The sequence below is a fragment of the Astatotilapia calliptera genome, chromosome 16 (assembly GCF_900246225.1).
Source record: "Astatotilapia calliptera chromosome 16, fAstCal1.2, whole genome shotgun sequence".
Classification (NCBI taxonomy): Eukaryota; Metazoa; Chordata; class Actinopteri; order Cichliformes; family Cichlidae; genus Astatotilapia; species Astatotilapia calliptera.
In genome coordinates this window covers 19,039,242-19,061,854 of record NC_039317.1, presented here as the reverse complement: position 1 = coordinate 19,061,854, position 22,613 = coordinate 19,039,242, and the positions used below count along the sequence as shown (strand labels likewise).

Here is a 22,613-nt window from a genome sequence, read left to right as displayed (position 1 = left end):
GGTAAACATGGGCCCTCATGACAAATGATGCTCATGCTGAGATCAGATAGTTAACAAGAGATCCCCTTATTAACCAGGTCTGCATAGATAATTGGCACTTGAGCCTCACATTTTGAATCTGGCCTGAGTGGTGTCATTTATCAAGAACCTGAGCATGCTGTCAAGGCTCCATAATAAGCTGCAGTAACTGATGAATCAAGATTAAGCACTAGATTGAGAATGAAGGAGGAGAAAATGGGCTTCAGCCATGTTGCAGGGGGCTTTAGTCTAATATTCATAACATTAAAGTGGTGATATTCCTCACAGAGAGGGATTAATGCAGTTTGGAAATCTGGAGTGGAAAACAGCTTCAGCCCGACTGCAGCATAAAGAGTATCAGCACTGTGCATGGATCTGCAGTACCGATAAAGAATCCTCATATATTGTCATACAATAATGTCGCTATATTTTCTCTAGAAATTTCTTTTTTATGAGAAAATGTGTTGTCACATCAGGTTCCATGAAGATTTCCTGCTCTGCAAATTATTTTCTTTATACATATTTTACTATATAAATATAGTATGTTGGAGTTATATCTAAATTGTGCATTAATTATCCACCAATGTATTCCACAATTATCAATTCAAAGTGAAGCCATTGCTTGACTCTGCATCCCCGTGTCTGGAGCTGCTATGCTACTCTGTTACATGCGCTGCACACAAGCGATGACAGTATCTTAAACAAAGGCAGCTCTGTTGGAGAAACCATGTGATGAAACCATTTCTATTAACCCAGATTAACCCAAGCACCTTTTTCTGGATTATATTCTTGAGAAAATAACAATAACAATAATATATCAAGTACTCATGTTACTCATGTTTCACAACATATCTGGGGGTGCTATGCTGCTATTAACCAAAAAACAAATTTTTAAAATTGTTTAATATATATAATATTTATGACCCAAATGAGACGGTACTAGATCTAGCTGTTGCCTTAGTTTAAATAAATACTAAGTATCTCATTTTGAGCGAACCGTATTCGTCACACAATATCATTTTCATCAGCTAAACAACACAGGAGCTCGTTATGGCTATTACACCTGCACAAGTATATGAAGCATAATCATAGCATAACAATCTAGCCCTTCCCTATCATACCTTTTTAATGTGGTTATGACTGTGTGTCTGAGTGCACGTGTGTCTTACTGTTTATCTCACTGGTATATAAGTGCAGATAATTACAGATGATGGGCTGGTGATCAGCTGCAGGTATGGGAGCCACCTCAGGCCTTGCCCAGCCTTGCACCTCCACCACTCCCCTGTTCTGTCGGGCATGTTTGGCAGCGTCTTCTTTCCCTAAGTCTCCAGCTGTCCAGTGGGGTGCGCCAAGTCACAGCAGGAGTGCCTGCCTCTCCATCTATGGCCCATCTCTTTCTAGAAGTGTGAGGTGTGTGTATGTGTGTGTGTGTTTTTTTAGGGGGGGTGGAGGGGGTCCTTGCTGTACTCGCATTACTCACTAGCAGACGGAGCATGCTGCCAGCACCCAGCATGTCCGCCCACACGCCCCTGCCCTGCCGGTTAGACCTCACGGTTGGAGGAGATGATGGAGAGAATCTGGGATCCTGGAGGGGGGTGGTGGATCCAAAGGAATCTGAGAGACAGAGAAAGACAGACAGAAGCCCAGAAGCTTACCTTCATCCCACAGGCCGATCCTCGGACAGCCCGACCTTAAATGGTAGTCTGAATCTCTCCTTGTTGGGTTTCTTTGCGAGGGAGCAAAAGGGGTGTGAAATGACAGCTGACTTACTTGGTTCTGTATGATCACTTTCACGTATTTCTGTGCTACTGAGTCTACAGGCATCTTTCTTAGCACAAAAACTGTAAGATGGTATTCATGCTGAGAATGCATTTCTAATGAATTATTATTAGGAATACCATTAACACAGTGTAATCTTTTCATAGTTATTTATGGAGAAGATTTACCAAACGAGCAAAGTTTGAGAAGCACCACGTTCTGCTACATGTCTTGTCTGAGCGAGCCCTAACTTACAAAGCAAAGAGGACCACATTTTACATCCACGTTTTCAGTTAGACAGCAAGTCGCGTGTTAAGAAACCTGACTGATGTTAAACTGTAGCAGAATATTTGTAACAACTGGCTGGAAACAATTAAAAAAAAGTGTTTCGCATTATATTAATCATTAGCCCTGGGCAAAATTTTCAACAATAAATCCTCATCCAAATATAAATAAGTAGAACTCATTATAACCAGCTGGTATTACTTTCATGTGCCCACAGGGGGCTCTAGTGTACCACAGATTTTACTGCTCAGAATCTGTTAAGTGCAGCTCAGAGACCAAGGCAGTGATTGTGTTAAGGGTAGACCTTTTGAACTGCTACGCTATACAATCGATACAAGCATTAACCAAGCTTATGCACAAACCAGAATATTAGCATGCTGTAACAGTGCAAATTAAATCCAAAATGGGGTAAACAATAGTTAAAACAGAAAAAAAATAATCATAATGTAATATCATGCAATGTCAAAGAGGTGCAAAAAACTGAAATTTCTGAGTAGATACATACCTTTCCCCCGATCTTTTATATATAAATATATATATAGCTGTGTGTGTGCATGTGTGCGTGCATGTGTGTGCGTATGAAATTCCAAGGAGGTGAACAGTACTTGATGAGCTAGCTCTGGAGACCTCTGAATTTTAATGATGTTGGAGATGATATTGTGTGTCCTTCAGCTTGTTATACTGACACAAGCACTCCATAAATCATCATACCTAGCTATCGTAAAATCAATACCAAACTGCTACCTCAGCGCTAACCCGTAATAAGTTTTTCAGCCATCTAACAGCTTAAACTTTGCTGTAATGCCGTTCGACCTATAGGTTAAGATCAGAGCATGCTTAATTTGTTTTGTAATAGAGACTTTCTAATCCTTAATGAAGCGCCTATTAGGGAGGCTTTTGTTGGCACATTGGTGATCAGTTGGTGGAACAGCCACTGCAATTAAGTTTGAATCTTTGTCCTGGAGCAAAAAAAAAAAAAAAAGAAAAGAAAAGAAAAAAAGGAAAATAAAAAAGTGGGTGGAAAAAAAAGGAAAGCTTGAGCGGTCAATAAATGTTAATCCAGTCAGAACTCGTCTGTGCCTTTGAACAGGACTCACGCTGGGTTTTTTTCACATGCACTTGTTTCATCCTTTCCTAAGAGAGGCCATCCCTTAAGGATACTGCCACTGATCCTGAGACCAGACTACCACTCACTAATAAGAGCCCATGTGTAAGCAATATTGTCCACATTAAACACATTATTAGTGAGCTTTGTGTAAGACATAAGCCATAAATACATTCACTGAAATAAACCCAAGACCATAGTTCTTTATGGGAAAGGAGGACTAATGGGGCTGTCATTAGGTTAACAATAATAAAGTTAAAATAAATGTTTTATGGCACAACTTAGGAATTCATTGCTACTTTTATTTTTGCCTTGCACTGAAATTATCGTCACATGTTTCATCCAAAAGCCAAACAAAATGCAAATAAGTGGAGAAATCACAAAATGACAAGCCTCATGTAGCCTTCAGGGGTTGTTTTTCTTTTTTTTCAGAATGATAGCTATAACTGGGGCGGCATTTCTGAGACACACAACATATGTAAAAACCTTTGCACAAGAGAGAAGCCATTGCCACAATTTCTGAAGCGTAAACAGCTTATGAAAGTCAAATGGATATGTGGCATAATCTGACACGGTGAGTCGCCGCTTCAAAAACATCCCTAACAAACCACGAATCCAGACAACAGCGACCATGGTTGCATGTTTTTAAATGCTCCACAGGTGATCGAGTTATAATATCAGCCACCTGAAAGTCAACAAAATTAGCCAGGTATGTAACTAATGAAAGAGGATTAGAAACCCCAAAAAACAAAAAAACTAAATATATTTTTCACGACTGAACTTTCTCTTCATTCTCCAGTGGATATCGTATTTAAAGGCTAACAAGGGTCACCGTACGAAAATCTCAAGTCAGAAAGAAAAGTGACCTGACACCAATATCAGCTCATGACTCGTGTTTTGGGGTTTTGTTTTTTTTTTGTTTTTTTTACTTTTGGCAAGGGGAACACCAGCATGCCTGTGGTTTTTTAGGAACACTGAATTTGGCTGTGATTTACACACAGTAAGAGGTGGTAACCAATTGTTAGAGGGCTTTCTGGCTGACCCTGAAACATCTGTGTTCAGGGTCTGTTGCTTGTTACACAACAGATAAGACAGCAGTTAAAAGTATTTTCCTTAAATGGCAGCAAGAAATAATATGATTTTTAATGTCATTTTCAGTGAAGCTGACACATGTTAACATTATTTTAAAAAATAGAGAAAAAGTCTTTATGAAAAGCTCTACATACACACATATACTGAAGCGACTACATCATGCTGTCTGCTGTCTTGTCAAAAATAATTTTTCAAAGATTAATAATTGCTGGTAAATCTTTATGCCTGAAGGTGAATTTCCCCGTTCTTTGACGCTAACACTTTTTCTGATGCTAATGATATAAATCTCTCAGCCAGGACTGCCACAGTGAGTTTCCAGGCTTAAAGCACAGCTGTGTGTAACAAATGATTTTTGTTGTTTTGTATAGGGAATAGTGTACACTTATTTTCCAGTTTAAAATGATGGACTGATGTGATTGGACTATTTTTAGCCACTATCCTCAAACTCAGTTTAAGGATAAAAAAAAAACCAACTAAATATAAATCTGTAATTTATTTTAAAAAGGGTTCAGAGTTTTTTAATTAGCACTCTTTATAGGAAATTGTTATTAATAATATTTTTGTTTATTTCTTATATCTGTGGTTGTGCTTTCCCCGCTTTCTCCCCATTAATTCGCTTTTTTCAAACAGCTTATTTTTCCATAAGAGTTTACCATTTCAACCAAGATTAAATTAAAGATTTCCAATATTTGTGAAATTATTTCAATATAGTGGTTTACTGTGACAATGTGTTTAATTCAGCTTGCAAATGTGGATCTTAAAAAACATAGTTTATGTTTTAATTTGATGGCAGCTTTTCTTTTCTTTTCTTTTGAATTTTGATATTTACACACAATTTTTACCTTGAGGTAAATTTCCACTTTAAGAAAAGACAGTCGCTATATCCACTTATAGGGAAGGCGTAAATTAAAATTCAAGCACGTATGTAGCACTAAAATGCCCTCAAAATGTTTGTTTTTAAAAAAAAAATCAATAGTGAACAGCACACCATGCAGCTAGGTGCAGTTTATAATTCTGCAACATCCTCAGTTGCTCATGGAAATGGACCAAGCATCGTGAGCTTACGAAGATGTCGACATGGCGACTTTGCAGTCTTTTATTTGAATATTGGGGCAAATTGGAGTAGCCTGGTATCTTGCGTGTCTGTCAGCGGCCTCCCATGTGGCTCTGATGGGGCTGTTAGGGACTGGCAAGGCCAAAACAGGGCAGAGAGTGAGGGGGAGAGCAGGATTTACACTTAAGGCCAGAGCTGGGATCCGTCAGTGTGGGCGGATCGGGTCATCTTCAGCATGACCTGCCACCTCTGATGGAGCTCTGAAAAGTGCAATGTGACCCTGCTGCTGAGCAGCCATCTCTCACTGTCACAAGCCTGCGTCATCTGAAGAGAGAGCTTTTACTTTAATTTGGTAATGATCCTTTATTTTTTGGTGTGTGATTGTGTAACTTGTAAATCATGAGCTTTTGTACAATGTTGTGCAAGAAGTAAAACATGAGATCGCGATGATATCTCTAAGCTACAGCAAATGAAAACAAATATCTGTGCAAAAACCATATACAAGCAATGCCTTTTAATTAAATCCACACAGTAGCAGCCGTCGCTTCAGAAAACACAGATGTAGTTTTTCACAATTGTATGATCTGCCAAAAAGTCCAGCCTCGCCCTTTGTTGAGCATCACCAGAGGAAGAAACACGGATAATAAAGGTCTCTTTATGATGAGGCTCCTGCGTGCAGAGCCACAAAAAAAAACTTAAGAAAAAATATCTATCAAGAGGTGGGAATTACTTTGCCCTGTGCTGGGGTGGGAAAATGAAGCAGGCATTTCTGAGCTCGCTGGCAACATAACCTTCAGAAACATCCTATTTTTCATTAGAGTTGTGTCAGACAGCTATGCCTTTAATAACATTCATCCCCGTACCAAGGAGAGGATAACTCAAGCTTTAGGCACATAATGAATGGGAGAATGGGCCCTGGCGCTGTTAAGAACAGGAGGGCTTGCCAAACAGGCAGAGCTGCACTGCTGCACTCGTGGCAAGCCTTTCACAGCACGGCATCCTCCTGTATTAACGCCATGCAAATGAACAGTCAGATGCTTCCTGAGGTGGCTCTCTAATGTGGCCCTGTTAATTACTGTCATTAGAGCCGAGGTTAGAAGAAAGGACTAACAAGCCAACTTCCTCATGATCTGTGCATTTGAAAGTCATCTTCGGAGATAAAAATACGTCACAACCCTCTAGTAAGAAAATTGCAAATTGCTAAATTTGCTGACAGAGTGCGAAAAATTTCTGCTGACGCCGAGCAGCCTGCCGGTGATGGATGCATTCTTGACAGAGTCTTGGTGTTTAGACTTAAGAAATAATGAGTATCAATGTCCCAGCCGCGGAATATGCAAAGATGAAAGAGCGCTGTGTGGGTTTAATTAAGGGAAACAGAGGCAGGGTCTGCTTTCAAACAGAGTGACCCAACATGATCAGATTCTTATTGCTGTCATTTTGTGCTGAAATATGGCCAGGAAGGTACAGGCAGCGCTTTAAAAACTCCAACGTAATGTCATAGCAAGTCAGTCCAATACTATTAATGTAGTGCAAATGAAGCCCAGGGATATTTCAGTGCAGCACAACTTGGTTTCAGAAACACAGGTTAATGTGTTCAACATAACATCTGAATAAGGCGAGCGCCAGGCTCTCTGAATAAGGGCGGTTTTGTTTTAAGAACCGTTGAATTGGTTTTCACTGCATCATTACAACCGCAGGGGGTGTGGGCACTCATTGTTTCCACAGTCAAGTAAAGTATTTTGTTTTACAAATGCCTTCCAGCAATTCACACTCCCTACATCGGGTGGGAGGGAAAAAAATGTTTCTCATACTTCAGAGAGCAAACCAAAATATCCTCTATTATGTCTGTGATGCATCAAATCCCTGGTGTGGCCTTGAATTTAGTTTCTCCCCCCAAAACTGGAGGGTGACACGGTCAATATATTCAACACTCAAGGCCACTTCCAGGCTAATATAGAGGACTTTACTCTTCTCCTTCTTTGTTTTACTTTCTCGCTCTCATTCGCTCTTCTGTTTTTCAAACGTCTGCGCTGTTGAGGACAAATCAAAGGCTCTATTTTACTAATGTAACACTGAGCAGACTGTGAGGTGGATGTGGGGATAATGAGGGACTGCGGAGATGTGAAACAGGCAGGCTGAAATGGATAATTAGGACAGAAAGTTTCTGCAATGCCAATGACACTCTACAGGATATAGGATCATTAAGTTCTATATAAAATCACTGTACGGTGTATCTATATAAAATTGCTCGTCATAGTCATCCTTTTTATTACAACTTTTCATTTCATTGCAACCAGGCTCTGTTTAACTTAAGGTGCAGCCCTTACCTCTGTTTTAGAAAAATGTCAGAATGTAGGCACTTTAACTATCTTTATAACTACCTGTGAATATATTTAGCATAATTTCTGCTTTGACCTCCTGGACAAATACAAGGCTGCTTTTCATCCTTTTTTTTTTGGCACACCTGCCCGGTCTTAGTTATTTTGCAAAGCCATTAGTCTTGTTTTGAAATGTAAGTACAGGATGAAAGTTTTGCAGCGCTTGAATTTCAGGACATGCGGATGAAAAGGACATCCTCGCAGGTCCTGCAGTGCTCGTAATATGATATGAGGGTTTGGTGCAGGCAAACTGGATAATAAGCTGCAATAGCTTGTTAAAAGGTGTTTGAGGGAGATATCATATGTTGCTCTATTATGATTAGATTTCTCCTTGACAATATGAAAAGATCAAATCAATATCTACTGAAATTTTGATGATCCACAAGTCACTCCCACCTCCCCATTCCCCCCCAGTCCCTCCTTCCCCAGGCTCTATTGAGAGAACATGATCTGACATCACCACAGTAGCATCAGGCTTTTCTCTGCCACTGTGAAAATATGTAACTTCGATTAGCGCGATGCTTAACAAAATGACCCCCGTTTTGGGTTTGCTCCCAAATCTTGCTGTCTGGGTACTGATGACAGGACCAATTGTGTTCCTCTTTAAAGCAATTCAATTAGGAGTCATTAGTCCTCTGAGTGATTACCAGTGGCCTATCGATAGCAGGAAGGACACACTAATTAAAGGGCATTTAAATGTTTCTCGGTGTAGAGTAATGGGGAGAAACATAGCATTTAAAATGCAGTTTGTAGGAAAATATCCTTGCACAGCAAATGACCGACATAACATGTTCACTTTGCTCTCTGCAAATTCCCTTTATAGACACATATATGGTAATGGATCCCGTGGGAATACTAAAATGTGGTAATACAGCAGTCACCAAGAAGCTACTAGCCCTGCTGAAAAGCAGGTAAACATTCAGATGTGTGCTCATCCACTTTGGAAAAAAATTAAAATGACAGATAAATAGCAAACTGATGTAAAATGATGGCAGGTATTTATAGTGCATATGCCAAACTGAATATTCCTCTGCGAGGGAGGGGTGGATTATCTTTCATTTTTAATTGACTGTCAGTGCTGTGCATCTTTGAATTCATTGTATCAAAGATGGATAGGTACTTTCACTGCCTATCATGAAGTTAATTCCATTCTGAGATGAATTGGAGTGATAACGCTGAAGAAAGGTGACTTACTCGAAATCAGCTTCCCTTTTTCATAATACGCTGCTTTTATTCTTGTGGTTTTACAGGATGTGCTCTGAAAATCATCTGAAATTAAAACAGAGACAATCTGTGTATTAACAAGACGAATACAGAAATGTCTGCCTTTTAAATGCACTCTCAAAACTAGCTCATTGTACTCTGAGTGTCATTAAACAAATTAAGTGCTTCAGCATTGGCACAGGTCGCAGAATCATGCTTAATATACACATGCATTTCCATAGACTCATCAACTACAAAATAAGGACACTGCAGCTCCACAGTGTTGAGAGGACTGCTTTGTGTTAACATAGCGAGAAAGATATTGATTAAAGTATGATAAGAAAAAGCTCCAGTCCCAGGGCAGAGTCTCCACAGTTATGATTAAATAGGGTGCACAGAGATAGGACCTATATCTCACACACAAGCCAACCTTGTGCATCTATATACAGCATATGAGCTAATCCTAAAAATAGCTGTTTTCACATTAAAGAAAATAGCGTCTATTATAGCACCTTACTTTGGGTTCAACTTTGGGTCGTAACTTGTCTGTGGAATAAGACAACAACTGAAATGATGAAATCCAAACCCTTGAAAAGGTTTCTAAAAAGTTAGTATACTAACATACTACTCTGACATTTAAAATAACTGTTAATAAACTAGTGTTGTGTTACAGATTGTGAGCATCTGCATAATCATTAGCAACAGAGAGAAGAATTTCCAGGCATATTAAAGACTGCAGCAAAAGCATCACTCTGCTGTTCGGTTTCTGAAATGACCTCAATTCACAAAAATGTTTATGTTACCAAACTTTTCATTTAGTAGAGCTTGTATATGATCATTTATCTCAGACTGACATCTAATATTATATTACATATTTTGGAATGATATTTTCAGAGACCTATAAATGCCATCAGTACGATCTTCCTAAACGTTTGCATACATGCATATTTGTTGTGCTGAAATGGTTGAGGCTCAGCTTCATAATCAAAATATAATTATGTTCTACTATTATGTACAACACACCAATATACATCTAACACTGGTGTATAAAATCTTAAATTGAAGCAAAGAGTTTTAATAAATAAATATGAAAGTTTGGTTATTGTGATCTGATCAAGCCAACAAAGGTTGTGTCACCGCCTAAGAATAAACTCTTATAAGCTACTGCATGAGAACTGATACTGTATGTAAAACTCACACCAGTATGGTCCATCAAGTATCATCATACTGAATCTCCTGCAAAATCTTTTGCAGAGGATTAAAATATATTAAAATGTACCTGTAATTTGCACAAACTAATGACAGCAGGTGTGCTAAAAGAAACCGTTTGAAGTAAAAATGAAAAATAGCAACTAGAAACTCATGCTACCTGAAATACTTTGTTCAATCCTGGCAGGTTTGGGCTTTATATAGTGATGTGTATACTTTGCTACACAAGCCCTGATCTGTCATGCTGCTCAGTCCCTTTTATATTCTTCCCTGTTTTGGTGGGGATTACAGGAAAAACGGGGAAGAATTTAAGTGCTTTACTATGGATTTGGTCGACACTTTACATAATATCTCGAATCTGCAACCTGAATACAGCAAACAGTCTTCAACTACCAATGAGCAATGGAGAGAACAAGGTATAGTTTCCAGATTTCCTTTGTAATAACATAAAGCCTTGTTGTTATTTTGTGTAAAACATATTACTTATATCACTATAACATGAAAAAATGCATCCTAACTGCATTCCCTGGATTTAGCTACACAGCTGAAATAACTGTGAAAAATGTCCCCTTGGTCTGACTTTTATTCCTCACCTTATTCCCAATGTCATTCATTTGCCACTGAAGGTAACAAGCCTTTTCCACTCGGTGCTCTGTAACGGCAGACCTTTAATAGCCATTTCCCGGTGTGGCGAGGGGAGAGAGGGGGAACATGTTTATTTGTGTGTCTGCACATGCTTCTCCAGCGATTCTCTCTGCTCCACTCACCCAGCTGCTGGCTGGAGGAGTGATTCATGGGCCTGACAGATGCCTGGTGCAGCTGGATCTGTCCTTGATCATCCCAAAAGCCTGGACAGCACTGTCATTCACCATTGCCCAAATTATCTCTGTATTGACTGCAGAACCCTCTGTGACAGCACTGTAATGGCTAATTACCCAGGATGCTTTGGGTACTTTTAAACCCCAGAGTGTTCTCTTGCTGTCTTGCCATGCTGCTGCTAGCTTATCCTGTCGTTGTGAGGGCCACTGTTTTCTCTAACCCCACCTGAGCACCACAGCCCGAGGATCCCAATGCAAAATGCCAAGAGAAACGAAGAAATAATATCCTCTTTTCCCTAATATATGATATCAAAGTAACAGCAGTGTCAGTGAGAGACACGCACGCAGAGTTTCACAGAGGGAACAGAACATACAGTACTGTTTATGGTTTGTCTATTTCTCTATCCTTCTCTGCATGTCAGGGGAATTGCATTGTGAAACACACACAGTTAATTATCAAAATCTGTCTCAAGATGTTAGAAAAATTGCCTAGCTCTTCCTCAGCATGTAAATACCGAAAAAGATAAACATGAATAATTGCCAGAAGTTTTCATTACCAAGAAGTCGGCATACTAATCTACAATTCTAAACCCGCAATGTTACTTCAGACTTTGACTTGCACTTCAGGAGGAAGCTGACAGAGAGAAGTGAAAGGAAATGAATGGAGAGACAGAAAGAGAGAAGGAGAAGGTGAGGGAATAGAGGGTACAAAATCCCATCCTGACTGTTAGAGAAGATGATGAGGTCCCCTGAGAATGGACAGAGTAGAGAGGGAGCAGCTTTTCCTCACAAAGATTCTAGTAATTTGCCACATCCTGTCCGCACACCAGGCATGGAAGCCACTCTGTCCTTAATTACCAGGATAACAAACCCATCCCCTCCCTGCTCCTCATTGTCCTGTTCTCCTCACAGTACCCCCACTCCTTGGGCAACGCCATCACTTCCCAGGCTTCCTACGCTCTTCCTTCCAATCAGTATAAATGAATGGCCTTTGCTGCTGTTTGCCATGAGTGGATGGATGGACACCAAATAAAGTGACAAAAGCTGAAGGAACGACTGTCTGAGTTAGCAGCTCTGTGCTTGACTGGCAGACATTATAGTCACAGAAAGGCCTCACCGGGATAAAGGAGCAGTTTACAGGTAAATCATCCTAATAAACTGTCAATAATACTAAATCATTCCTTACATCATCACAGCAATATTTTTGCAACACTAAATCTATGCTCTCTTGCTTCAAGTGTCCAGAAATTATATTTAATAAACATTCAAATCTTTACTGTATGACACTGCAAACAGCGCAGCTTGTAAGGACATCACCGTCAGGAAACGACCAGCACATAGAGGCCGTGGCCTCTCCGTCTAGCCGTCGTCTGTCACCTCCAAGATGGCGCCGTGTCTGCTTCGGCTTTATTTGCATTGGCATTTTGCATACGTATGCGTTGCTGCATGAATCCTGCACTGTAAAAAAAAATCGTGATATAAAAGTATTTTACTGTCTATTTCACAGTTTTGTACTCTTCTTCTAGAATATCATTAAATTCACATATATAGACAGTGATTTTACATTTCAAATGTAAATTAACGTAAAATCACTGTAAATGTAATACAACATAATTTTCATGTTTTTTAAATGTATCTGTCTGTACATATGCTTATTTAGATTGTTAAAATACATTCACAAATGCATCATAATTTCACAAATATTTGTCCGTTATTTGAAAGATTGAACTTGAACTATTATTGTTATTCAGGGCAATCGTGGCTCAAGAGTTGGCAGTTCGCCTTGTAATCAGAAGGTTGCCGGTTTGAGCCCCGGCTTGGACACTCTCGGTCGTTGTGTCCTTGGGCAAGACACTTCACCTACCACCTACTGGTGACGGCCAAAGGGGAATTATAACATGGAATTGTAAAGCGCTTTGAGGGTCTCATAAAGCGCTATATGAATGCAATCCATTATTATTTAAGTTAACTGTGTATTTCTGTACATTTAAGTATTATTATTCATATTGCTGCATTCATTGACCTTTTTAATAGGTAATTTCATTGTTTAATCACATTAAATTGTTCCTAATTTAATGTTTAAAAGCACTTGAAAAAGGCAAAATCCCATGTAAGATTAGGGCAACAAACTGCATTGTCATTACTGAAAATAACCGTATTTTCATGGGAAAGTTGTTTTCTGTTATTTTCTGGTATTATTTTGTTGCCCCAGCTGCCGGAATATTACTGTTTGTTTAGGTTTTTTTTTTTACGGTGTGACTATGCAGCATCAAAACAAAGGGGGAGAACCAGGCGTGACACTACAGTCCTGCCTTGCTACATACAGATACATTCAGCTCAGAGGGAATGACAAGGCTGTATTAGTGCAGTGTTTGTACGCCTTTTCAGTGAACAGGCAGTGGGAGGGTCTGATATTCCTAGGGGTGAAGGGGTTAGAGGGGTGTGTGTGTCTGTGTTACCAGTCACCTGCTGCTAAATCCTATTAGCAAGGCCTGGGGGTTAAACCAACCATCACCATTAAAGGCCTGTCAGGGGAAAGCCCACAAATAATAGGGCTGATCGCTACAACTGACAAATAATTAGGTGCTTTGATAGAGGATAATCAATTAGAGATAATAGGAACAGGCTTGACATTCTGAGATGTACCAGAAAGAGGGAAATAGTAAGAAAGACAGCAAAAAAATGTTGATGAGAAATTAGATTTAAGGTTTTTATTAAAGACAATAAACCTTATTTTTAAAGAAGTACAGATCGAAATCTAAGAAAGAGTATTACATGGTCAATCAGTCAGCAATTATTTTCTAGACTAATTATTAATTTGATGTGTTCTTGAAAACAATAATAAATGGTCTGTAGCAGTATCCCGAAGCCCAAGGCACACTCATGTAACTGCCATGTTTGAACAGTCCCAGATATTAAATTTAGTGACCCATTAGACTGAGAAAAGAAGCAAATCCTCACAAACGAAAAGCTGCTGACATTTTTTACTTTGAAAGTTACTTACTGATTATCATAATAGTAGCAGATAATTTTTCTGTCACTTGGATAATCAACTAATTGTCACATTACTCACTCTAAAATGCTATTTTACTTAATTTTTTGCAAGATAATGATGTAAGCACCATAATACATACACCAAATCTTTACTACTGTTTGTGCCCAATGATCCGAAAAATAAACCCATTCCTTTCTTAACCTCTAGCTCTTCAAATATGTACATTCTAGATGCTAACAGGGGAAAATGGGCTGAGGTAAGATTTGGTTCAGCTAAAACCCAACTGGCTAAAATGTAGCTTTGCTTCTATCTTTCAGAAACTGCAACAGATTCTTGTACTTAGTTAAATAACACAGCTGTATTCAGACTGCATTTCTTTGAGCACAGAGCGAACGGTCTTCTTCACCAAGGACAACAGAGCGTGTGGTTCTAGGTCTCACCGCCTGTAGGTGAGGAGTACAAGTCAATATCCTAAAGCTGATATAGTTCAAGGATTAAAGCATCTGCCTAAATATTTCCACATGTTTGCTAACATAAGGGAAAAGGAGGTGAGAAAAAAACTGGCAAAGGTAGTGTTAAATGAGATGAGAAGTGACAGTTTACATTTCCAGCCACAATTAACACGTTGATGGCGTTTTTCGCCGGGCCCCTCACAGTGATAATGCCTGTTGTCAAATCTGTTTAGCACGCCAAATCTCCTGGAGCCTTCAGCTAGGCAGCAAGCTTTTGACAGATTGAAGGTTCAGAGATAGGCTATCATGACAGATGGAAGCTGGCATCGATGTTCAGCTCTCGCCAATCACAGGGGACCTGCCCCCCTTATTCTGCGGGGCGCAGCTCCGCAACCTTCCCCCCTCTGATGGGAGCAGGGGATGGCATTGTTAAGCAGTGCATCTGTGAGACTCAGTCTCCTCTGATGGAAGCATAAGGCAAAGAGCTCTCAAGCAAAAGACGGCCACTGCTGTAAGCGCATTTCAGATATGATGGGAGGCTAGCTCCAGGGAATTGTGGAAAAGAAAAACTTTGAAACATTTTGAGGAGCAGAAGAGGACCCAGGAGAGAAAAGAGCGACTGCAGCAAGCCTCAGCTATTCAGTAATGCCATCATTAAATTTGATTATTACCTAAATGCTGGCAAATGCTCTGCAGTCACACCACAGTGGAGTTTGACAGAAACATTTACTTGATCACTCTTTATATCTGATTAGTAGAATGACATTTTTCTCATGACCAACAGAATCACACCTGTTAAATACTCAATACTGAGAAGGGAAATCAATTTAGATAGCCTTGGCTTGTGTATAAAGTCCTCCTTAGAACTCATACTACAGTATGATTACCCTTAATGAGATCCATCTGAAACAGTGGCACAGGAGAAACTCATTAAACTGAGCTTGTTCTAATCAGACAGGCTTATATGGATTTTGCAGACATCAGAAATTGTTCTGAAAAAGAAAAATACACCAGGGCCTCTGAAACAGAAGAGGGGATCTGATAATTAAGTATCTGCCATGCGCTGATGATATCACGAGTGTTAATGATCACTTTAATGACAGTTCACGCAGCACCCAGTTGATTTACAATACACCTACTGCGAGGCACCACTGCGACAGCCACTGCAGCAAACAGACTCAAGTGAAAACAGTTTAGTATAGATTAAAACGACATAAGTTAGATCTAATAGGCGCTCTTAGGGAAAAGAATTAAATGCTTACTTGCACTAAAAAAATGTCCATAGGTAGACAAGTTTGAGATGCAGCGTTGTTGGTTTACTTGCTGGCAGGCAGCCCTCTAAGTTGTTTGGTCTCTCCCTCCCTGTTTAGGCGAACACATTGTTGATTCAGACCCATCATGTTGAGGCTTGAGGTCACCCTGTCTCAGGCTTGGCTAGTTAGCAGCAGCCCACCTGATGGCCCAGAGGAAATCACAGCAGCCGCACTCACAGGAGAGGGCCTGACAGCCAGGCCCCGCACCAGAGAGAGGGGTCCAGCTAAGGGGGTGGAGAGAGGTGGGTCAGTATGGGGGGAGGGAGAAAAAACAAGGAGAGGGTTCTGAAAAGGGGGGAGGTTGGGGGCTTCAAAGGCAGGGAGGGATGAGACATAGCTAAAGAGGGCGCAATAGTGATGGTCACGGCTGTATTAAGGCTGCTAAACGTACAGCATGAAAGAAAGGAAACAGGAGTTGATAAAGTGAGTGAGGCTACCTTACTGGGTGGTACACCGTAGAAGAAAAACAGAGCTGAGAAGAGAAGAAGACAGCTCTTGGGTTAAGTTGTATGAGAAGAAGAGGAAGGTCCAGTCTGTGTAAGAGAGTGATGGGGATCCTCATTCACAAAGATGGATGGCTCAAATTTGGGGGGGAGGGGGAGGGATTTCTTTCCAGCATTATATATGGATCTATACAGGGAGTTGGTCAAATGGTCTAGTTGTCTAGTTTTTCCAACATCTAACAGCAGTTTCTGTTCAAGCAGAAGCAAAACTGCACTGTGTAAATGAAGTGAGGCATCAGTGTAAGCTATCCTGGGGCAGTGATGCTGCTCTTGCAGAGAAAACGTTGGCTGTAAAATGCTGTGATGAACAGCAGACATTTCCAGTTCACAAGACTCCCAGTCTCTCCTGAGAGTCTGCTTCATCCCTATTATAGCCAATAATAGCCCATTGTAGTCAAATGCTCTTTCTCTTCACTGTGACTGAATGAGGACACATTATTTACCGAGAGGAGACAACGCTAATACACGGCTGCAGAAAACTGCTGACAGGAAGAGGGCAAAAATCATAGGTTTTCCCTCCTAGAGGACGTTGCACTTCTTTTATATTTATAGTTATGTTTAATAGCATCCCACAGTCTGTCAATACACCTCCAGACAACCTCCACAGTCGCTTTCTCATTGCCGGTTCAACTACAAGGTGTTGGATCTGAGGAGATCAATACTTTTTTTCCCTCCATTTCTACAATAGGAGTGCATTGACACTGATGAGGTCAATCAGTGACATATGAAAGTAAAGACATGTCTTCAAGGTGGTAAAACCTACATACCTTTTACGACCAGGTTAAAAAAAGAAAAGACAGGATTTTAAAGGTTAAAGATACAAAATACTTAGAAGGCCTATAATTTCAAATTCAATGATATACATATAGGAACATAACTTAAATGTGTGATTGCAGTTTGCACACATAATGAGCAGGGACAAATTAAAATGTAAAAAAAAAGAGAACTAATTAAATGAGTCCTTTAATACTCATTAAAAGATCATCTTAATTGATAAAACTCCTTTTTTGTCTGGAGCATGCCAGCAGGGCAATAACTGCAAAATGCAGATCAAATCTTCACTGTATTCATCACTCACTTTCTTTAGGTTTCCGTTTTGTGCTTATGTCTAAAGGCATCTGAGACAAATGCCTCACCATAAAGTCATACACCATTAATGCAGTCAGTGGTGCTGCAGCCTCAGAATCTTATTATCTTAGTTGGTTCAGCCTCATTAGCTGTTCTATGCATATTAATGGGTGGGAAATGGAAAACTATACCCCATTTAAGAACAAAACATGCTCAAAGTACTGGCTGCTTCTAGGTTATAGGACATAACTCACTCTGCAAATTGCTATCATCGGGCTCCTGGCAGAACCCTGCTGTTTTCTTTACCCAAAAGCCCCTTGTTCCCTCGCAGAGACAGAGTTTCATTAACCTGCACTGCATTCAGATGCCATTATGGCTCTAATTATGGCGCATGCTCTTATGAAGAACTGCCTGGGTTCTTGGAGACTTTTATGTCCAGCTGTCCTGTCACCAAGGCCAGGGTCATCTCCACTGCTGCCGAAGATACAGACAGAGACGATGTGCTAATCTCTGATGCATTGAAGCTGGCTTTGTAGACTTATGCAGGCTTATCTATCATGGTCACGACTGCATTAGACATAAGACCTTAAGTTTGTAGGCACTGAAGCACAAAGAAGAGCAAATTAAATTCTTCTCATCTACCTCCTCAGCTGTGTCCAGATTGCATCAGTCAAAAAAAAGAGGATCTCTTGAGGATAAAACTGGCACCTAGCAGTTCAGGGGTAAGTCTTTGTCTTATGTTTGCTCCCCATAATAAAAAGAAATTCTTGTTATATATTTTATCTATCTCCATTTAATTATTAGCAAAGCAACCAAACTGCAGCTTTTTGTCATTCTAGACTCAGCACATCTGCCAACACACCAATGGAGACCTTAGCTTGGGAAACAAATAAAACCTCTGTCCAGTGTCTCATTATCCATGAAACTATCTTCTTGGCTTCCTCGGTCTAATCAAAGAGAAAGGAAACACAGGAACAAGCTGAAAAATTCCAACATGAGGGAGCCTGAAATAGTTCCCTCAGCATTGAGCATTGCTCACTCACAGCAGATAGCAAAGGTAAGGAGATCCTTTGGCAGGTGCTTTGGGCTGTCAGAGCTGTAGATGAGCTCTGCTGCTGGATAACATCTTGCCAAATGCTCGAAGCTTGTCAGTTAACAGTCTGCCAGAAAAAAAAGGTGGACAGTTACTAACCTCTCAAAGAAAAGACAAAGGCCGAAGGTAAGTTTTGAACAATAAAAAGAAAGTTTAGACTTTCTTGAGAAAAATAATTAGCAGTATTTTACACTGATTAAATTCAAGATAAAATGGTTTGATGGTTTTAAAAGAAAAGATCCAAGGAGAGTTTTTAAAAGTTTTTCATCAATGTTTTTAACAATCTACAAGACATATGGAAGTTACAACCTTGTTTTGAAACACATTAAGACACTTTATAAAACATGATTGGCATATCTAACTGAAAATTTTATGAAGACAAAGTATAAAACATTGAAAAATATATGGTTATTTTGGATGTGACATCAAAAACTGATAAGAGTAGGTCTACATTCATCACCTATAATTTTAAAAGCATCCATAAGCATTCAAGAACTGACTCGATCGGCTGAAAGGATTTCAGCTGCTCAACATTTCAAGGCCTTATTGTGTTCGTCATTTTAATTCTAAGTATTTAAAAATAGTTGACATATCTGAACTGCTGGAAGGACAGTGGAGCAACCAGACTCTTTTATTATTGAGCCATGCTGATGTTAAGAGTGCAGAATGTGGTCTCGATTTGCTTAGCTGAACTAGCATCATCTGGAAAGGCACCAGAGTTGCTCCAAAACATGTAAATATCATTTGGCATTAAAGTTACCTTCACAGATTTATAAATTACTCATACCGTGTGCACTAACACTCCCCTACATTATCACGCATGCTGGATTTTGAACTGTGTGCTGATAGCAAGCCGGAAGGTCCCTCTCCTATTTTCAATTTTTGATTCGTCAGACCACAGGACAATTTGCACACCTCAGTCGATCTAAAATGAGCTCATATCCAGAGAAGGCATTTCTGGATCTTGTTTTAAAGTATATCTACAAAGTTTTAAAGTATATCTACAGAGGCGATGACAAGCTTTGTTTGCATTTACGCATTGCATAAATCGCTCAATCAAGACATGCTACATTTATTTTATTTCAAACAATGTTAGTATAAAAGGGTTCTCTGGAGACCTGTTAGTAACATAAGCCATAAGCCAATGATGCAGTTTGACAATCAAACACAAAGAAAATAAGCCCTAACACGTCAGTGATATGGAATTTAACAAGGAACATGAAGTCATACTTTTGCAAGTGCTGCTGTTCTTGATGAGAACCTATCGTGACCCAAAATGTATGCCACTTAATCACTATGATTTCATGACTAAAATAATGAATCTGACTTATTGATCTGTTTGTATCGAGCCTCATGGAGAAACTGATCTCAAGTGCTTGAGTGTTATATTTCGAGATTAACTGATAGATCTCTCCAGTAGCTCCAGCTTCTTAACTTCAATGATACTCTATTTAAGAGTGTCACTTTAAGAGCAAGGTTTTGTAAGAGGATATCTTTCTGTGGATTTGCATGACTAATAGACAATCAATCTGAATTAATGTGACTTTATGATTGAAAACACAGTTGAAGTCTATGCATTTGCAAAGTGCATCGCTAATTCCAATAAGCCCTTTTCCTATCTAAATAATTTTGCTTTAATTATAACAATGAGCCACAGTTAGATAAATAAATAACTTCACTGTCCTCCCTGGAATTGTGCTGATGCGGAGGCCTGCCTAGGCATTATAAACCTAATTAGCAGAAGATTACTATGCAGTGTGCAAGGCTGTGGTCCAGAAAGACATCATTAGGTCTTCTGATGGGGATATGCCTTCAGCACATTGATTGTTTTTCGCTCCAAGAACAATGCAGATTGCAGACTTTATAATTGGGCTTTCAGGTCACTTGTGACTTCACTTCTACTATGTGTGGCTGATGATCTCTATTCAAACAAAAGAAGCTGATAACAAAAACACATTCCCACCAAGCTCATGGAATTAGTAGAATGTCCATGGATTGTAAGGCACACCATAAAACTCAAAGAACAGCATAACTATTCAACAGAAACAGATGAAGTCAGATATTCTTAGCACAATGACACTGGTGCTGCTTGACTTAATTCAATCTTGAATGAAAAAAAAATGCATTTTTCAATCTATACCAATAATACTCAATATAAATATATTTTTATGTATTACCACTAGTTACCACATGATAGAATGTAAAGGTAACTTAGAGAAAAAAGGTGAATGTGAGCTGATCGTGTCAGCAGACCGAGAGGTCACTGGAGACAAAGAGATGATGTCCAAATCACTACCTCTCATTTAGTAAAGAGGGTGACTAAAGTTGACTAAAGAATTTTTGTACTCTCCAGCCCCCCTACTATTCAAAATTGAATAAGCGGAAGAGAATGGATGGATGGCGAATTGTTGAGATGTTTGTTTAAAAAGTTAATCCTCTGGAGGAATCCCGAAGTGTTTTGAGCTCACTAGTGGTCTAGGTCTGACCCAGATATTAAAACTCTTGCCGTTCCCAACTACCAAGAGCTTATGATTGGGTAGAATATAGACTGAGTGGCAAATGAAGAGATATGCTTCTAATCTAAGCTCTCTTTTTTAAACTCAGCTGTCAGCTGCAATGTGTAAATCACTGCCAATACTTCACTGCTGTCAAAGTTCATTTTACTTTTACTTCACAGGACCATGTGGTACTTGAAAACCTTCACTGCAACTGAGTCCCAGCTCAATGGAGGAAATTCACTATATTCTAAGAGACTATTATAGCTTCAAAACTGGTGTGGGTGATTTCAGTATGAAGTAAGCAAAACAAAATCTCCAAAAAATTGTTAAAGTCATTGAAATGGAAACCATATACTCTATGAATCCCAGAAGACAAAGCAAGGCAAGCAGAGGGATATATACTCAAATATGCAGTAAATAACTAAATAAATACATAGATAGTTGTTGAAAATTAAGTTTACCAAAATCCTTCCACAAGTATGTCTCAAAACTTAGCAGCAATCTTTGTACCACTTCTAGGCAGTTATTTTGACACCCCTATCTAAATGAATGGCAGCAAAACATAACTTTAATTACTGTAACATAAAGGTACATGCATAGAAACATTAGCCAAAATCCTTACAACATTTGCCCCAAATTTAAATCTAGAAAGCTGTTCCTCCACCAGATTGTGATTATGCTATACATGCCCTAATGTACTGAACACCATGATCAACAGTGAACAAATTTCATAGGACATCAATTTATGAATAAAGAAATACAGAGAATATATAATAGATAATATATGAATAAAAAAACAATAAAATAAAATGACACCAAAATTACTAAATACAAGTATGAAAATACCATGCAATCATAAATTTTTTGCAGTCTTTTCCAAGACTTCCTGTTCAATCTAATAGTCAATTTTTAAAAAGCTAACATCATTAGCCAGAATCACTCTTGTTCTCCACATAGACTATTTACTTACAAGCAACCAATGCTTGCTCATTGATTGCTTAATAGAATTCAGATTACAAGTAGAGTACAAACACTAGTACTCCAAATACACAATACTAAGTACATTCAAATGCAGTTTGACTGTAGTTTATTAAGGACATTTTGTTGTACACCAATCAGGCATAATATTATGACTTTATAATACTATTGTAAAGTTATAATACACTTTATAACACTATTATAATCAGGCATAATATTATGACCACTGACTGGTAAAGTGAGTAACACTGATATATTGTTTTTAATCATGGCACCTGTTAGTGGTTGGGCTATATCATGGATCAAGTGACCATTTTGTCCTCAAAGCTGTTGGGAGTAGGAAAAATGGGCAAGTGTAAGGATTTAAGCGAGTCTGATAAAACCCAGATTGTGATGGCTAGAGTGGAGACTGGACAATGTGGTTCGATCCAAGAAACGAGCTACTGTAGCTCAAATTGTCTAAAAAGTTCATGCTGGCTCGCAGTTTGTTGTGTATGGAGCTGTATGGGTGCAGACTAGTAAGGGTGTCCATGCTGACCCTGTCAACTGCCAAAAGTGCCAACAATGGGCATCTGAGCATCAGAACTGGACCACAGAGCAATAGAAGAAGGTGGCCTGTCTGATGAATCACATTTTCTTTTACATCACATGGATGGCTGGGTGTGTCGCTTACCTGAGGAACACCTGGTACCAGGATGAACTATGGAAAATTGGCAACCTGGGGGAGGCAGTGTGATACTTTGAGCACTGTTTTTCTGGGAAACCTTGGATCCTGCCATCCACATTGATGTTA

The 22,613-nt window shown here is 39.3% G+C and overlaps 1 long non-coding RNA gene across 2 annotated transcripts in view; it reads right to left on the bottom strand.

Annotated features, from left to right (window-relative positions):
- Positions 1-8,890: 8,890 nt before the first annotated feature.
- Positions 8,891-22,613, bottom strand: part of LOC113008310 (uncharacterized) — a 54,978-nt gene continuing 41,255 nt past the window's right edge. For both annotated transcript variants that reach the window (XR_003270006.1, XR_003270007.1), the window contains one exon: positions 8,891-8,959. This is a non-coding gene — a long non-coding RNA (uncharacterized LOC113008310). The remainder of the gene's footprint in view (positions 8,960-22,613) is intronic.